Source organism: Danio rerio, chromosome 18 (assembly GCF_049306965.1).
Source record: "Danio rerio strain Tuebingen ecotype United States chromosome 18, GRCz12tu, whole genome shotgun sequence".
In the NCBI taxonomy this organism is placed as follows: Eukaryota; Metazoa; Chordata; class Actinopteri; order Cypriniformes; family Danionidae; genus Danio; species Danio rerio.
In genome coordinates this window covers 25,309,550-25,323,697 of record NC_133193.1, presented here as the reverse complement: position 1 = coordinate 25,323,697, position 14,148 = coordinate 25,309,550, and the positions used below count along the sequence as shown (strand labels likewise).

General features: G+C 31.8%; 1 protein-coding gene across 6 annotated transcripts in view; it reads left to right on the top strand.

Annotated features, from left to right (window-relative positions):
- Positions 1–14,148, top strand: part of nr2f2 (nuclear receptor subfamily 2, group F, member 2) — a 154,872-nt gene that overhangs the window by 123,111 nt on the left and 17,613 nt on the right. For all 6 annotated transcript variants that reach the window (XM_073928862.1, XM_073928859.1, XM_073928857.1 and 3 more), the window contains one exon: positions 11,955–12,141. The gene's annotated coding sequence lies outside the window, so the exon portion shown is untranslated. The remainder of the gene's footprint in view (positions 1–11,954; positions 12,142–14,148) is intronic.

Here is a 14,148-nt window from a genome sequence, read left to right as displayed (position 1 = left end):
TATATATATATATATAATTATTATTATTATTATTATTATTGCTAATACTAAGAGATTATTAAAATGATTAGCTACCTCTGGTTGACATCTAGTGTAAAACTTTGTTATCTAAATAATAATCAAAATTTCATGAATATCATATACAATCATTTACTGTCATAATCAGTGTTGAGGAAAGTTACACTTGAAAGTAATTACAATATTGAGTTACTCCCCAAATAAATTTAATCTTATGGTAATGCGTCACATTTCTTTTGAGTTACTTTTGCATTTTTTCAGTTTGTTTAATAGAAGTTAACAATGCACTGTATAACCTACACCTTCATTTATACTTTTTTTTTTTCTTCAATGCATTCAAAACAATAAGAATACTTCCATTCCAGAAATCTAAAGCTCTGGCCTGCCACCTTCGTTTCTGTCTGTTTCCACAGGGAGCAAATTCTCTCATCCAGTGCATGACTCAATGCGACTAAGTTCATTTTACTTCAGCAATTTGTTTTGTAAAATTCAATTAAGGAAACTAAAAAGTAACTCAAATATTATTACTTAATTATTTTAAGTAATGCTATATTTGCTACTTTGAAAAGTAATATTATTACATAACTCTTGCTATGCGTTACTCTTAACACTAGTCATAACTGTGTTTATTAACTTAGTTTAATGTGTAGAAACTTTGTATTTGGTTTATTTGGTATGTTTGTATTCCACTTGCATCTGGAAGGGCATCAGCCTCATAAAAACTTGTGCAGGGTAATTGGTGGTTTATTCTGCTGTGGCAAGCCCCGATAAATTAGGGACTAAGCTGAAGGATAGTGACTGAGTCAGGGTACGTTGGTTATCACACATTAGGTTAATTTCACAATCAATAAAAAATTTATTGTGAATGTCTTATTATAAACATTCTCATGGTCAAGGATCCACTAAATGTTTATTTAAGAATCTTGCTTGAACATCATCCATGTACTTGTGACGCTCATGTGGCTTTTTCAAGTTTTTTTTTTTTTTTTTTTAATAATGTTGTTTAGGAGATAATGCTTGGCTCACAAGCTGTTTTCCACATGCTATATTATGAATGAAACAGCATGTGTGAAATTTCATAAATTAGAAGAGACAGAACAAGTTTTAAACATGTAATATGAGTGACAGATGTGCAGCAAATGTTCTTCATAACAGCATAACAAGTAAAAACAGAGAGAAAATGCTACCATGAACTAATATACATTATTTTAAAGTATTACTACTAATTATATAACACAAATTTCCAGTGTTGAAAGACTTTTTTGGAGTGGAAAAGTAACAAAATGGAAAAGTAATATAATAATTAGTGTATGACACCACCCTTGTAGGCCAATCGAAAGCTAGCATAAAACTGTTTCCCTCGATAAAATCCCTATAGCGTTTTCCCATAGGCTTTTCGAAGATTGCAAATACACTCAAAAAAAAAAGTTTTTTTTTTTTAATTTTTTTTTTTTATACTTTTTTCAAACTGCTTATTTAAAATGAGCTGAAGCAACTCTCAATTCTTGAAATTGCATTGGGACAACTATTTTTTTTTTACATACATAAATACATTTGTTAAAAGTGTTAAGTTAACCTAATCAATTTGTGTTGGGACAACATAAATGAATTGTGAAAACACAACTTTTAGCAGTTTTGGATCGGAAATGCAAATGCAAGGACAGAAAAGTTAACATTAGGCTAATCGGGCATTTTGATTTGTCAGATTTAAGTATTTGTATGAATAACGTTTTATAGTTTGTAGTATTTTTCTAATTGGGAAATTCAGATTGTTTGTAGATAATTCCTTTACTTAGAGACCGGACAGAATAATTTGTTTATCACTTATTTTAATTAAACAATTTTATGAAGAAACTGCTCATCATTGCAGCTTGTCTCTTTGTGTTGGTATAACTCTATTAAAAAAAAGTTTATTGTTTAATAACAAACATTTTTGAAACCTGATAAATGGAACCCTGCATTTTTTACAGTATAATAAGTTCTGTGTTCAAACACAGTTTACACTTTTGTCCAACCGGATAATCCTCACATGAAAACACAACTTTTAGCAGTTTTGGATCTGAAATGCAAATGCAAGAACAGAAAAGCTAACATTAGGCTAAACGGACTACACTGACTTCGTGGCTCACGCTTGGTACGTCAGCACCACCCTGCTTTTTAGAAATATGGTCCATGACAAAGATTTATTCTCTCAGTTTATTATATTATTATCCATTCTATATATTATAAACAAATACTCAAAAAATGCATCTGTATTTAGACCTATCTGCCTTTTGGATATTTTTTCTTCAATGGGAATTACATTTGTTTTGCTTTACAATTTTAAAAGTTTCAAAACACCTACTATTTGTTTTAGAAATGTGCCTACAAAGTATTATCATAAGACATATTTAAATAAGTGTTTCACACATGTGCATACAGCCTGCTTACCTTGATGAGGCGTGATTGACAAGTCTATCTAATGCCTGCCAGTTCCGTTGTGAATAGAGAACAACATTCAAATTTTTTTTTTTTTTTTTTTTGTCACAACGTATCACATGGTACAGTGAAAAGCAGGCCATATAGTCACATATGCTATACATTTAAGGAGGAGTGTAAGTATTGCAGTTATGACATAAAGTTAAATGTGTTCAAATAAAGAAAAAACTACTATTAAAATAATAGTTAATATGAATGTATTTTTACAAATTTATGCACACATTTGCATCACTGAGAGCAGGAAAGAGACAGGCTGCACTGGTGAGCAGTATCCTCATAAAATTGTTTAATTAAAATAAATGATAAACAAATTAATCTGTCCGGTCTCTACAAGTTAAGGAATTATCTTCACATCATCTGAATTTCCCAATTAGAAAAATACTACAAACTATAATATGTTATTCATAAAAATACTTAAATCTAACAAATCAAAATGCCCAACGCAAGCAGGCTGTGTTCCAGACAGTTCAGCTCTATGACGTAAAAGTAGTCCCATTTAGTAACTTGATAGCAATCGTCTTTTTCAAGAAGCGTAACCGAATTTTAAAAATCAAGAGTGGGTTTTAGGGTTTTTCTTTTTTTTTTTTTTTTTTTTTTAATAGATGAGCTCTGCAATGAACAATGTATAACCTACTCCTTCATTTACCCTTTTTTCTTCAATGCATTCAAATCAATGAGAATACTTCCATTCCAGAAATGTAAGGCTTATGGCCTGCCATCTTCATTTCTATCTGTTTTCGCAGGAAGCAAATTCTCTCACTAAATGCATGGTTCAATGTGACTAGTTGATTTTGCTTCAGCAATTTATTTAGTAAAAGTTAATAAATTAAACTAAATAGTAACTCAAATATTATTTCTTCATTTTTAAATGGAATGTGTTAGAAATGTAATATTATTACTTAACTCGCATTACTTGTAATGTGATAGCCTCAACAATGGTCATAAATTTTATTATTACTTTAGTTTAATGTTAAGAAACTTTATTTGGGTTATTTGGTGTGTTTCTATACCACTGCCGGGTTGCAGCTGAAATGAGCTGAGATATATGCCAAAGTAATGTGGCCAGTGAATGTAACTGATGTGTTTTATGTCGTAGAATAAAATGTGAAAGTATCTTGAATTTGTGGTAACCACAAACCTTATTTAAGAGATTTAACCAAAATCCTGTTGAGATTTAACCAAAAAACCCATTGACTTTGGGACGAGGGAACCGAAACTGCTTACTTGCTTCTGGGTTTTTGCATACAAATTGACATCATAGTTCCACTCTTAAAATGACAGATATCATGAAGTCACTATTATGACTAATCAACTCTATCTTATGCAATTTGAAACTGACAGAATGAAAACTTAGTGTAGTTATTGCTCAGTTTATCAGTTGTCTTCCTGTTTTGTATTAATATGTAACACTTCATGCTAGCCTTGTAATAGCAAGCGAGTCCATGCTGCCTGAATTTACCTTGTATACTTCACAAGAAGATTACATTAGTCGCTGACACCTCAGTTCATTATAAGAGGAAGCTGACAAAGTATAAACAGACCTTATGCATGTAAAATGCAAACACACCCAGCTAATAAGGTCATCCCACTGTTTACCTTTGCAGAGATTGCTGACTTTCCCAGGTGTTCATTATGTCGAGTGAAATTTCATTAGTATCAACCCTACCTGTAATTTAAGCCGCAGCTTAGTTAAGGGGGGAGGTTGGCAAGTTCAGCGATTGTCTGACATATAGGAATGGTTTGAAGCTGAGTACTCTGCTAGCTAGCATGACGCTAGACATGGGAAAGAAGAGAGAGAGAAACCTGGCGTTTCAAACATGGCGCAGCAGCCGCACCCAATTGAGCAGTGCTTCCTCTGCTTATGTTTCATTCATAAAGAAAAGTCTAGACTGACCCAGGCCAAACGGACACCCTATACTCAATTATCCAACGCTCGCTAAAAAGAATGAAACAGGAAAAGCTTCAGACACAAGTTACGTAAGGGATTATAATTTTTTGTGTGTGTGTGTGTGTGTGTGTCTGCACAATTTACACAAAAGGTATGTAATCTGGCCCTCCTCATGCGTCCCCTGGCGTCCACGGATCCTGATAGGAGCGCTAGGCAATGCTGAAGGAGAGATTAGCCGGTGCATGACCTGATGTGTTAGGACTTCCAAGAGCAGTAATGAGTGCCGCCGATCAGTGAGTGTTTTGGGTCAGACCGCAGTGTCTAAACTGATCATTCCAGTCTAATGAGCTTTGGTGACTTTGATGTAATGGTCCAGCTGATTCACCGCGCTAGCTGCACTGCGCAGATTAAGGTCACGTCGTATTTTGGGATGTTACTAGACAGTGCAATAGGTCGTGTTTTTAAAGCATCTGCCTTGTAAACTTGGACCTTGTTTGTAGAGTTGGATCTGCTAGAGTCGTAGATGTGACAGCTCTGTGGCCATTTGCTGGTGTGCAAGAGGGGATTAGATTCCCTCAAAGTTACTTAAAGGGATAGTTCACGCAAAATTGAAAAAAACAAAAACAATGGATCAGGACTCAGCACTCTTGCCTCACAGTAAGAAGGTTGTTGGTTGTTGGAGCCCCAGCTGGGTCAGTAAGTGTTTCTGTGTGGAGTTTGCATGTTCTCCCTGTGTTGGCGTGGTTTTCCTCCAGGTGCTCCGGGTTCCCCCACAGAAAAAAGACATGCAATTGAATAAGCTTAATTGGTTGTAGTGAATGTGTTTAAATGTGAGAATGTATGGGTGTTTCCCAGTACCTGGTTGTGGCTGGAAGGGCACCCACTGCATAAACATATGCTGGCAGTTCATTTCGCTGTTGCGACCCCAGATTAATAAAGGGACTAAGCCAAGGGAAAATGAATGAATGAATGAAATTAGTTGGTGCCTAATGTTAAATAAACTTTAAGTTATATTTATTTAGACTCTATTAAAAAAATTTATTGTTTAATAACAAACATTTTTGAAACCTGATAAATGTATTTTAAGTTTGATGAACATGACATTCAGTAATAAAGGTACAAAAGCGGTACTGTTTTAGGTATTAATATGTACCTTTAAAAAGTACATTTTGAAAAGGTACCACCCCAATGACGCATTTGTACACTTATTTTTGAGAAAGTGTTATATTCTATCTAAAATCTTTTTCAAAATTATATTAAAATTAACAAGGGCGACGCAGTGACACAGTAGGTAGTGCTGTCACCTCACAGCAAGAAGGTTGCTGGGTCACTGGTTCGAATCTCGACTCAGTTGGCGTTTCTGTGTGGAGTTTGCATGTTCTCCCTGCATTTGCGTGGGTTTCCTCCGGGTGCTCCGGTTTCCCCCACAGTCCTATGACATGTGGTACAGGTGAATTGGGTTGGCTATAATTGTCCGTAGTGTATGAGTGTGTGTGTGAGGATGTTTCCCAGAGATGGGTTGCGGCTGGAAGGGCATCCACTGCGTAAAAACGTGCTGGATAAGTTGGCACCCCAGATTAATTCCGCTGTGGCACCCCAGATTAATAAAGGGATTAAGCAGACAAGAAAATGAAGGAATGAATGATTAAATTTAACATTTTGTATTGTGATGTTTATGTGACATGTTGACTTTCAATTGTCTCTGTTTTGTGAGTTTTGATTTAGACTTTAAAATGCTTTGGGAAATGTTAATACTAAAACATTTTGAAAATGTTTAAATAATTTTTCTTCCTCTTTTCTTTAGCTCTCCAGTCCAGGTGAATTTGTCAATCATGTTCTCATAGTTGTAAGAAAGATCTAATTAAACATAAAAATAAACAATACAAAATGAAAGGTTTACAAAATGGCTTTTTATTAATAATAATTCATTCATTCATTCATTTTCGTTTCAGCTTAGTACCTTTATAAATCTGGGGTCACCACAGCGTAATGAACCGCCCACTTATGCAGCATGTTTTTCGCAGCGAATGCCCTTCCAGCTGCAACCCATCTCTGGAAAACATCCATTCAAAGTCATTCACACACATACATTATGGACAATTTAAGCTTACCCAACTCACCTATACCACTTCTTTGGACTTGTGGGGGAAACCAGAGCACCAGGAGGAAATTCACGCAAACACGGGGAGAACATGCAAACTCCATACAGAAATGCCAAATGACCCAGCCGGAGCTCGAACCTCCTTCTTGCTTTGAGGCAGTCGTGCTACACACTGTGCCACCTTAACTCATAATAATAATAATAGTACTGTAAATAGTTACTGTAATTGAATATAATTATTGTTTGTTTTTATTGCAGTTAGGTCCACTAGGTAATTAGGTAAATTATGTAGTTTTTTATTTTACACACACATATATATAGTCGGATATATAGTTTAGGTCAGAATTATTAGCCCCCCTGAATTATTAAACCGATTGTTTATTTTTTTTCCCCAATTCTGTTTAACGGAGCGAAGTTTTTTTTCAACACATTTCTAAGCATAATAGTTTTAAAAACTCATCGCTAATAACTGATTTATTTTATCTTTGCCATGATGACAGTAAATAATATTTTACTAGATATTTTCAAGACACTTCTTTACAGCTTAAAGTGACATTTAAAGGCTTAACTTGGTTAATTAAGTTATCTACGCAGGTTAGGGTAATTAGGCAAGTTATTGTATAAGCGTGGATTGTTTCTGTAGATTATCGAGAAAAAAATATAGCTTATACTTTTGGCCCTAAAATGGTGTTTAAAAATCAAAAATTGCTTTTATTTTAGCTGAAATAAAACAATAAGACTTTTTCCAGAAGAAAAAATATTATCAAACATCAACATCATTTGAAAAATATTTTAAAAAGACGAAAAAAAAATCGATGGGGGCTAATACTTCTGACTTCAACTGTATATATTAGGCCCCTTCGAATTTTTTTTTTCTTTTTTAGATATTTCCCAAACAACGTTTAACAGAGCAAGGAAGTTTTCACAGTATGTCTGATAATATTTTCTCTTCTGGAGAAAGTCTTTTGTTTTATTTCAGCTAGATTAAAAACAGTTTTTATTTTTTAATCACCATTTTAAGGACAAAATTATTAACCCCATTTTTTTTTCGATAGTCTACTGAACAAACCATCATTATACAATGACTTGCCTAATTAGCCTAACCTGCCTAGTTACCCTAATTAACCTAGTTAAGCCTTTAAATGTCACTTTGAGCTGTATAGAAGTGTCTTGAAAAGTATCTAGTCAAATATTATTTACTCTCATCATGGCAAAGACAAAGTTATTAGAAATAATTATAAAAACTGTTATGTTTGTGTTGGAAAAATCTTCTCTCCGTTAAACAGAAATTGGGAAAAAATAAACAAAGCTGTACAGAAGTGTCTTGAAAATATATATTGTAAAATATTATTTACTGTCATTATGGCAAAGATAAAATAAAACAGTTATCAGAGATGAGTTATTAAAACTATTATGTTTAGAAATGTGTTGAAAGAATCTTCTCTCCGATAAACAAATTAGGGAAAAAATAAACAGGGGTCTAATAATTAAGGGGGGGCTAATAATTCTGACTTCAACTGTATATATATATATATATATATATATATATATATATATATATATATATATATATATATATATATATATATATAGAGAGAGAGAGAGAGAGAGAGAGAGAGAGAGAGAGAGAGAGAGAGAGAGAGAGAGAGAGGTTTTTTCATTAATCACCCTTAGTGCCAGGTTATCTTTTTTATATGACATACTTAAAGTTCATTTGTCTTGCTCACAGTAGCACAGAAAGTATTTTATTAGTAACTAAAACAGTTTTTACATGCTGTAGTTTCATTGTCTATTGAGGCATTTTAGAAGACATAGGAATCCCATGGAACCATAAAAGTTACGCTTAGTATAGGAACTCCATGCTGCGAGGCCCTTTGAGGTGAACCACAGATTTAATTTTCTGAAACCAAAGCAAAATATATTACATTATGTGCTACAACGTTCAACTGTTGCCTGGAGAGCTATCATTTATCCTCGTAAAGATTTACCGCTCACTATCGCTGTCTGAGGACTGACAGTGCACATTGTATCATGCGGAAATCATGGATAATATTCCTGTTCGTTTATAAATAAAATGCTGCAATTGTGAAACTGTGGGTTACATCACGAACGGATAAATGCTATAATGTCAAGCATTTGAGCTGAACAAAAGCAGTGTGCTTAGTTTGGTTTTGAGGTGTGAAAAACAGCAGAAAAGCAGGTTTCTTTTTCACACATTGTAGCGTGTATAGTATTTGAGCCATGCAGTAATACAGAAGTGTTTCCTTGACATGTTGTAAGCATTGACCCCACTGCCCTGTCTCTCTGACATTCACACCTCTTACTCTTGCTGAATGGAATGCAGATGCTTTTGTTTGCAACTTACCATATGGGCAGAGACTCGTAGAGAAGCCTCGACTCTCTGACTTCTCTGTAAGTTCAGTCAAATGTCTTAAAATGGTGAAGTAGGTGAAAATGTGTTGATATTTGTCTCTTTAAAAAAAAATCCAAAAAGTAGGAACATCTGGCAGTATTTTGAGATGATACTGAAATTTGAGTTAAACATTTTATTTTATTGAATATGAGTTATACATTTTTATTATGTTTTTTTGTTTGTTCTGCATATGTCCAAACCAATGCTCTTCTTATTACCAGAGACTCGTAGAGAAGCTGCAACTCTCTGACCTCTCTGTAAAAGTTCAGTCGGATAACTTGAAATGGTGAAGTATAGGTGAAAACGCATTGATAGGAGTCTCTTTAAAATTAACCTCAGAGATGGAAAAAAATCTAAAATGTAGTAACATCTGTTATTCTGTTAAGATAATGCTGAAATTTCAGTTATAGATTATGATTTTAAGGAAATTTTAGTTTTTTATTTTATTATATTTTTTGTGCGAATTTCCTAACAAATGCTCTTATTTGTTAATATTATTAATTTATTTTTTATTTTTATTTTTTTCGCTGAATGATTTTGGGAGTAAATAAAAACTTGAAACACAAAATTAAAAGTTATATATATATATATATATATATATATATATATATATATATATATATATATATATATATATATATATATATATATATATATATATATAWTTTTTTTTTTTTTTTTTTTTTTTTTTTTTTTTTTTTTACCATGCAAATTCAAATAGAGCTACTTGTTTGGTAAACAAAATCAATTTTTCAAATCTACTAAAAGACAGAAAATAATATATTTACTAACTATATTGTGAATAAATAATATAAACATGTCCATAATACCTAATCATATCACTTTAATATAAAAATAATTAATATAAATGTACACATTTATATGTGTAAATAAACAGATTCGGTGATGGGCTAAAGCAAAATCTACATAAATCTGTGGATTTCTGCATGCTGCAGATTCCGTGTGGGCATAATTTATGACCTAAAAAGTGTGCACACACATACCTGCCCTTTTACACAGAGGTCAAAAACTGTGGTTGATATCATAAAGAATCTGAAAAATGTTGCTTTTTTTTACCCAATGTTACATAAGACATCAGAAATGTATTTCCTGGACCATGACTCTTTAAGAATATCCCCCTCTCTTTCTAGGGTGACATTAGAACAAGTCTAGTCATGTTGAAACTCTAACCACCGCATTGAATGAAAACACTCATAAAGTGGAACTTTAAATGAGCTCTGTACTCTGCAAGATTTAATAATTAGCCATAATTCCATAGTTGTCTTGCACACACACACAAAAAAAAGCTTCAGCTATTTCAAGATAGCATATATGCCTCTTAAATTATATCAATAAATAAAATTCATTCAAGGTTCATTAGCACATAACAGAGCTTCAGACCAACATTTAAGAGACAGATTGTGATAATTGCACCTGATTTGGTGCACTTACAATGTTCAGCATATGTAAGGACACCCCTCGCAAATCTATCTTTTGAATTCATATTTTTATAGAAAGCTATACAATATTATGTTTGTGCATATACATTAGATCAGTCAGTACTGAAGCCAAATCTGGAGCTTATCTAACAAAACAACGGTAACGATAACAGTCCAAATAGCACACCCAAATTTATATGTTATAGAAAAATATAAAATAATTTTTTTTTAAAAGAGGAAAAATCAAGAGAAGCAAAATAATTTAAAAATTTAGTTGAAATTTTTTAAATTGTATTTTTTGTTGCAATATTTAGCTTGAATTTAATTGTATCATCTTTCAATTTATAAATATGTTTAGTGAAAATAAATAAATAGATCTGTTTAATAAATATGTTTTGTTTAAATGCACCAAAATACATTGCTTATATTGAGAAATTGATCAAAATATTCATTTTTTTTTTAGATAAGGTGTACTCAATTATGCTGACCACTGTATGATATTAATAATTCTGTCTTCTGAGACATCATCTGTCTCTTAGAAAAACCCTTTTGAAAGTACTTTGAGTTACAAGTTTACAGGACCATGAGTAAAGATGAACAAAAACTGTATCTTTTGTTAAAAACATTTTTGGTACAATTGTACATGTTGTTTTACATTTGTAGATCAGAATAGCCACTAGGGCTGTATAACAACCTCACTTCAATTCAAGAAGTTCCCACACTTTTTTTCTAGTGTAACAGTTTTGTTACAATTGTATCATCCTATTCATTTGTAGATCACATTTGCCACAAGGGCTGTATAACAACCTCACTACCATTAGACAAAGTAGCCTAATTGCTTCATGGCAGTTGTTATGAAGAAAACAATTGATCAAAAATGCAGTCATTTAAGTTGCTACTTTATTAGATGTAATACATTAATAACATAATACAATTCAATATAAGCATCACTCATTTATCAGTGACTTTCATTAGTGTTAATAGGTTAAAACATGATAATTGGTGATTTGTGAAATGAAAAACCATCTAACCTGATCGTTGTTGCACAGAGTTTCAGTTGTTTTCCTCATCATTGACAGAAGTTTTCTATTTGACTTTAAACTAGTTAATTTTGTGGTTTAAATCAGAGAACACTGTAGCGGACCTGTAGCCGACAACTGTTTAGTGGTCATATAAATACCTTTGTTTGAGCTCCAACAGAGCTGATGAACTAGTAGCACTGATTCATTCCACTATTGATGCATTTGGTCAAGTTTTGTTATAAAATAACATGGTCAGTAGGGAAACCTGTGTGTGACGTATAACAGAATTTAATCATACAGACAGAAAAATAAGCTTATAATATGCAACCATTAAAACACAGTCTGAAACCATGCATACTGACATTTTATGAAGTGTGACAGTGGGTTCCATACATAAATCTCTGTTTATTTTGTTCATAGGAAAATGGATTTTTTACTGCATAGTTCACAAATCCTTATCATTTACATGTACCCAGGTGCTTGCAAACTTCTAGGAATATCTTTCTTCTGTTGAACACAAAACAAGATATTCTGTGAACAAATTATATCATCAAAACATGAACTAACATCCTGTGTTTCACACTTATTTCTTCAGGGCAGGAGGAAGCTGACTAGGGCTATGTTGTTGGGACCAAACAGCCCTTAATGGAGGTGACAAAACAAATGTCCTTAGAGAAAACCTCAAGAGCCAGTTACATGAGCACTTCAGGGCCTGCAGCTGAAGTTTACCCGGACACCGCGTCTTTCAGGGGGCTCGCATAAACATTACACTCTCTGTCTGGGTAATTGATCCCAAATCTTGTTTGACAACGTTTTTTCACTGCAGACACTTCACATGCTTCCTGAACATAGCTGAGCTTTTTTGGCCGTGTTGCAAATACCACAACAACTCAGCACTCATTAAATCTTGCGCTGAGAGTTCTCTGCCTTACCACTGCCAGCGTGTGTGTGTGTGTGTGTGCGGTTTAGTTCAATTTTCAAACTCACTTGATGCACTGTCTCTCTTCCCTTTTTTGTTGAGAGTTGTAGTATGCATGTATATATAGTGTAATCTATATACAGATTTATTAAACAGAGATATTTATTAAAATAATATATTAGTCACCAAACATATTTAGAATTTGAAAGATATTACAATTTAAGCAGAATATTGCAAACAAAAATATTACAACCTACAAAATTTCAACTAAAATTTTCTATTTTTTTGCTTCTTGATTTTTCCTCTTTTTAAAATGTGTATTTAATATTTTTCTATTACATATAGATTTGGGTGTACTAGTTTTTGGACCTCTGTCTTAAGTTATTTTGTTAGATAAGCTCCAGATTTGGCTTCAGTACTGACTAATCTATGTATATGCACAAATTTAATATCGTAGAGCTTACTAATAAAGATAAAAGATAAAGATAGATCTGTGAGGGTTGTATGTGGGTATATATGAGTACACCCCCCCATAGATCTATTTTGATCTTTTATGTTTATTAATAAGCTATATATATGAAATAGCTATATAGTTGAATTATTAGCCCCCTTTTGATTTTTTTTTTTTTTTTTTTTTTCATTTTTAAATATTTCCCAAATTTATGTTTAACAGAGCAAGGAAATGTTCACAGTATGTCTGATAATATTTTTTTCTTCTGGAGAAAGTCTTTTTTTTTTCAGCTTAAATAAAAGTAGTTTTATTTTTTTAAAGCCATTTTAAGGTCAAAATTATTACTCTCTATTTTTTTCTCAATAGTCTTCATGAAAAAAAAAAACACTGTTATACAATAACTTGCCTAATTACCCTAACCTGCCTAGTTAACCTAATTGAGCTAGTTATGCCTTTAAATGTCACTTTAAGCTTAATAGAAGTGTCTTGAAAAATATCAAGTAAAATATTATTTACTGTCATCATGGCAAAGATAAACCAAATCAGTTATTAGAAATGAGTTATGAAAACTATTATGTTTAGAAATGTTCTCCCCGTTAAACAGAAATTGGGAAAAGAAATAAACAGGGGGGCTAATAATCCTGACTCCAACTATATATATATATATATATATATATATATATATATATATATATATATATATATATATATATATATATATATATATATATATATATATATATTTATATATATATTTATGTATATATATATTTATGTATATATATATATATATATATATATATATATATATATATATATATATATATATATATATATATATATATATATATATATATCAATCACTTTTTCTTAATAGTTTTAGTACATTTTAAAATTTAATTAGAATTTTATTTTGGCAATTTGATTGTTTTAAACAATTTTCTCTACATTTTGCGAATTTTCAAATTTAATTTGAAACATTACGTTTATTTTAGTTTAGTATTGAACTAAAATTATAGCATATATTATAGTGACGATTAACAAGTATTATGTTTTATGTTTTGGGGGGATAAACAAGCTTTTTTAGTTTTTTTATTTTATTTATGTTTTATAGATTCAAATTGTATATATTAAGAAGCAGTTTTTGTCTTACAGTGTTAAAAACAATATATTTTTTCTTCATGTAAAGCATGTATCTAAGATACTGTAAATCTGTATTTAAGTGACAGGAGGATTCAAATTTACTGTCTATTATTTTGGGACTTTATCTCTATAATTAAATTTTGCCTATAAAAGCTAATGTTTAATGGCCAAATTCAAAATTTCAATTCATGGCCATATGAAAAATATAAATACATATTATTGTCTCTGTTGTATCTATACCCTTAATAGACTATATTATATGCATGATGTGGCTTG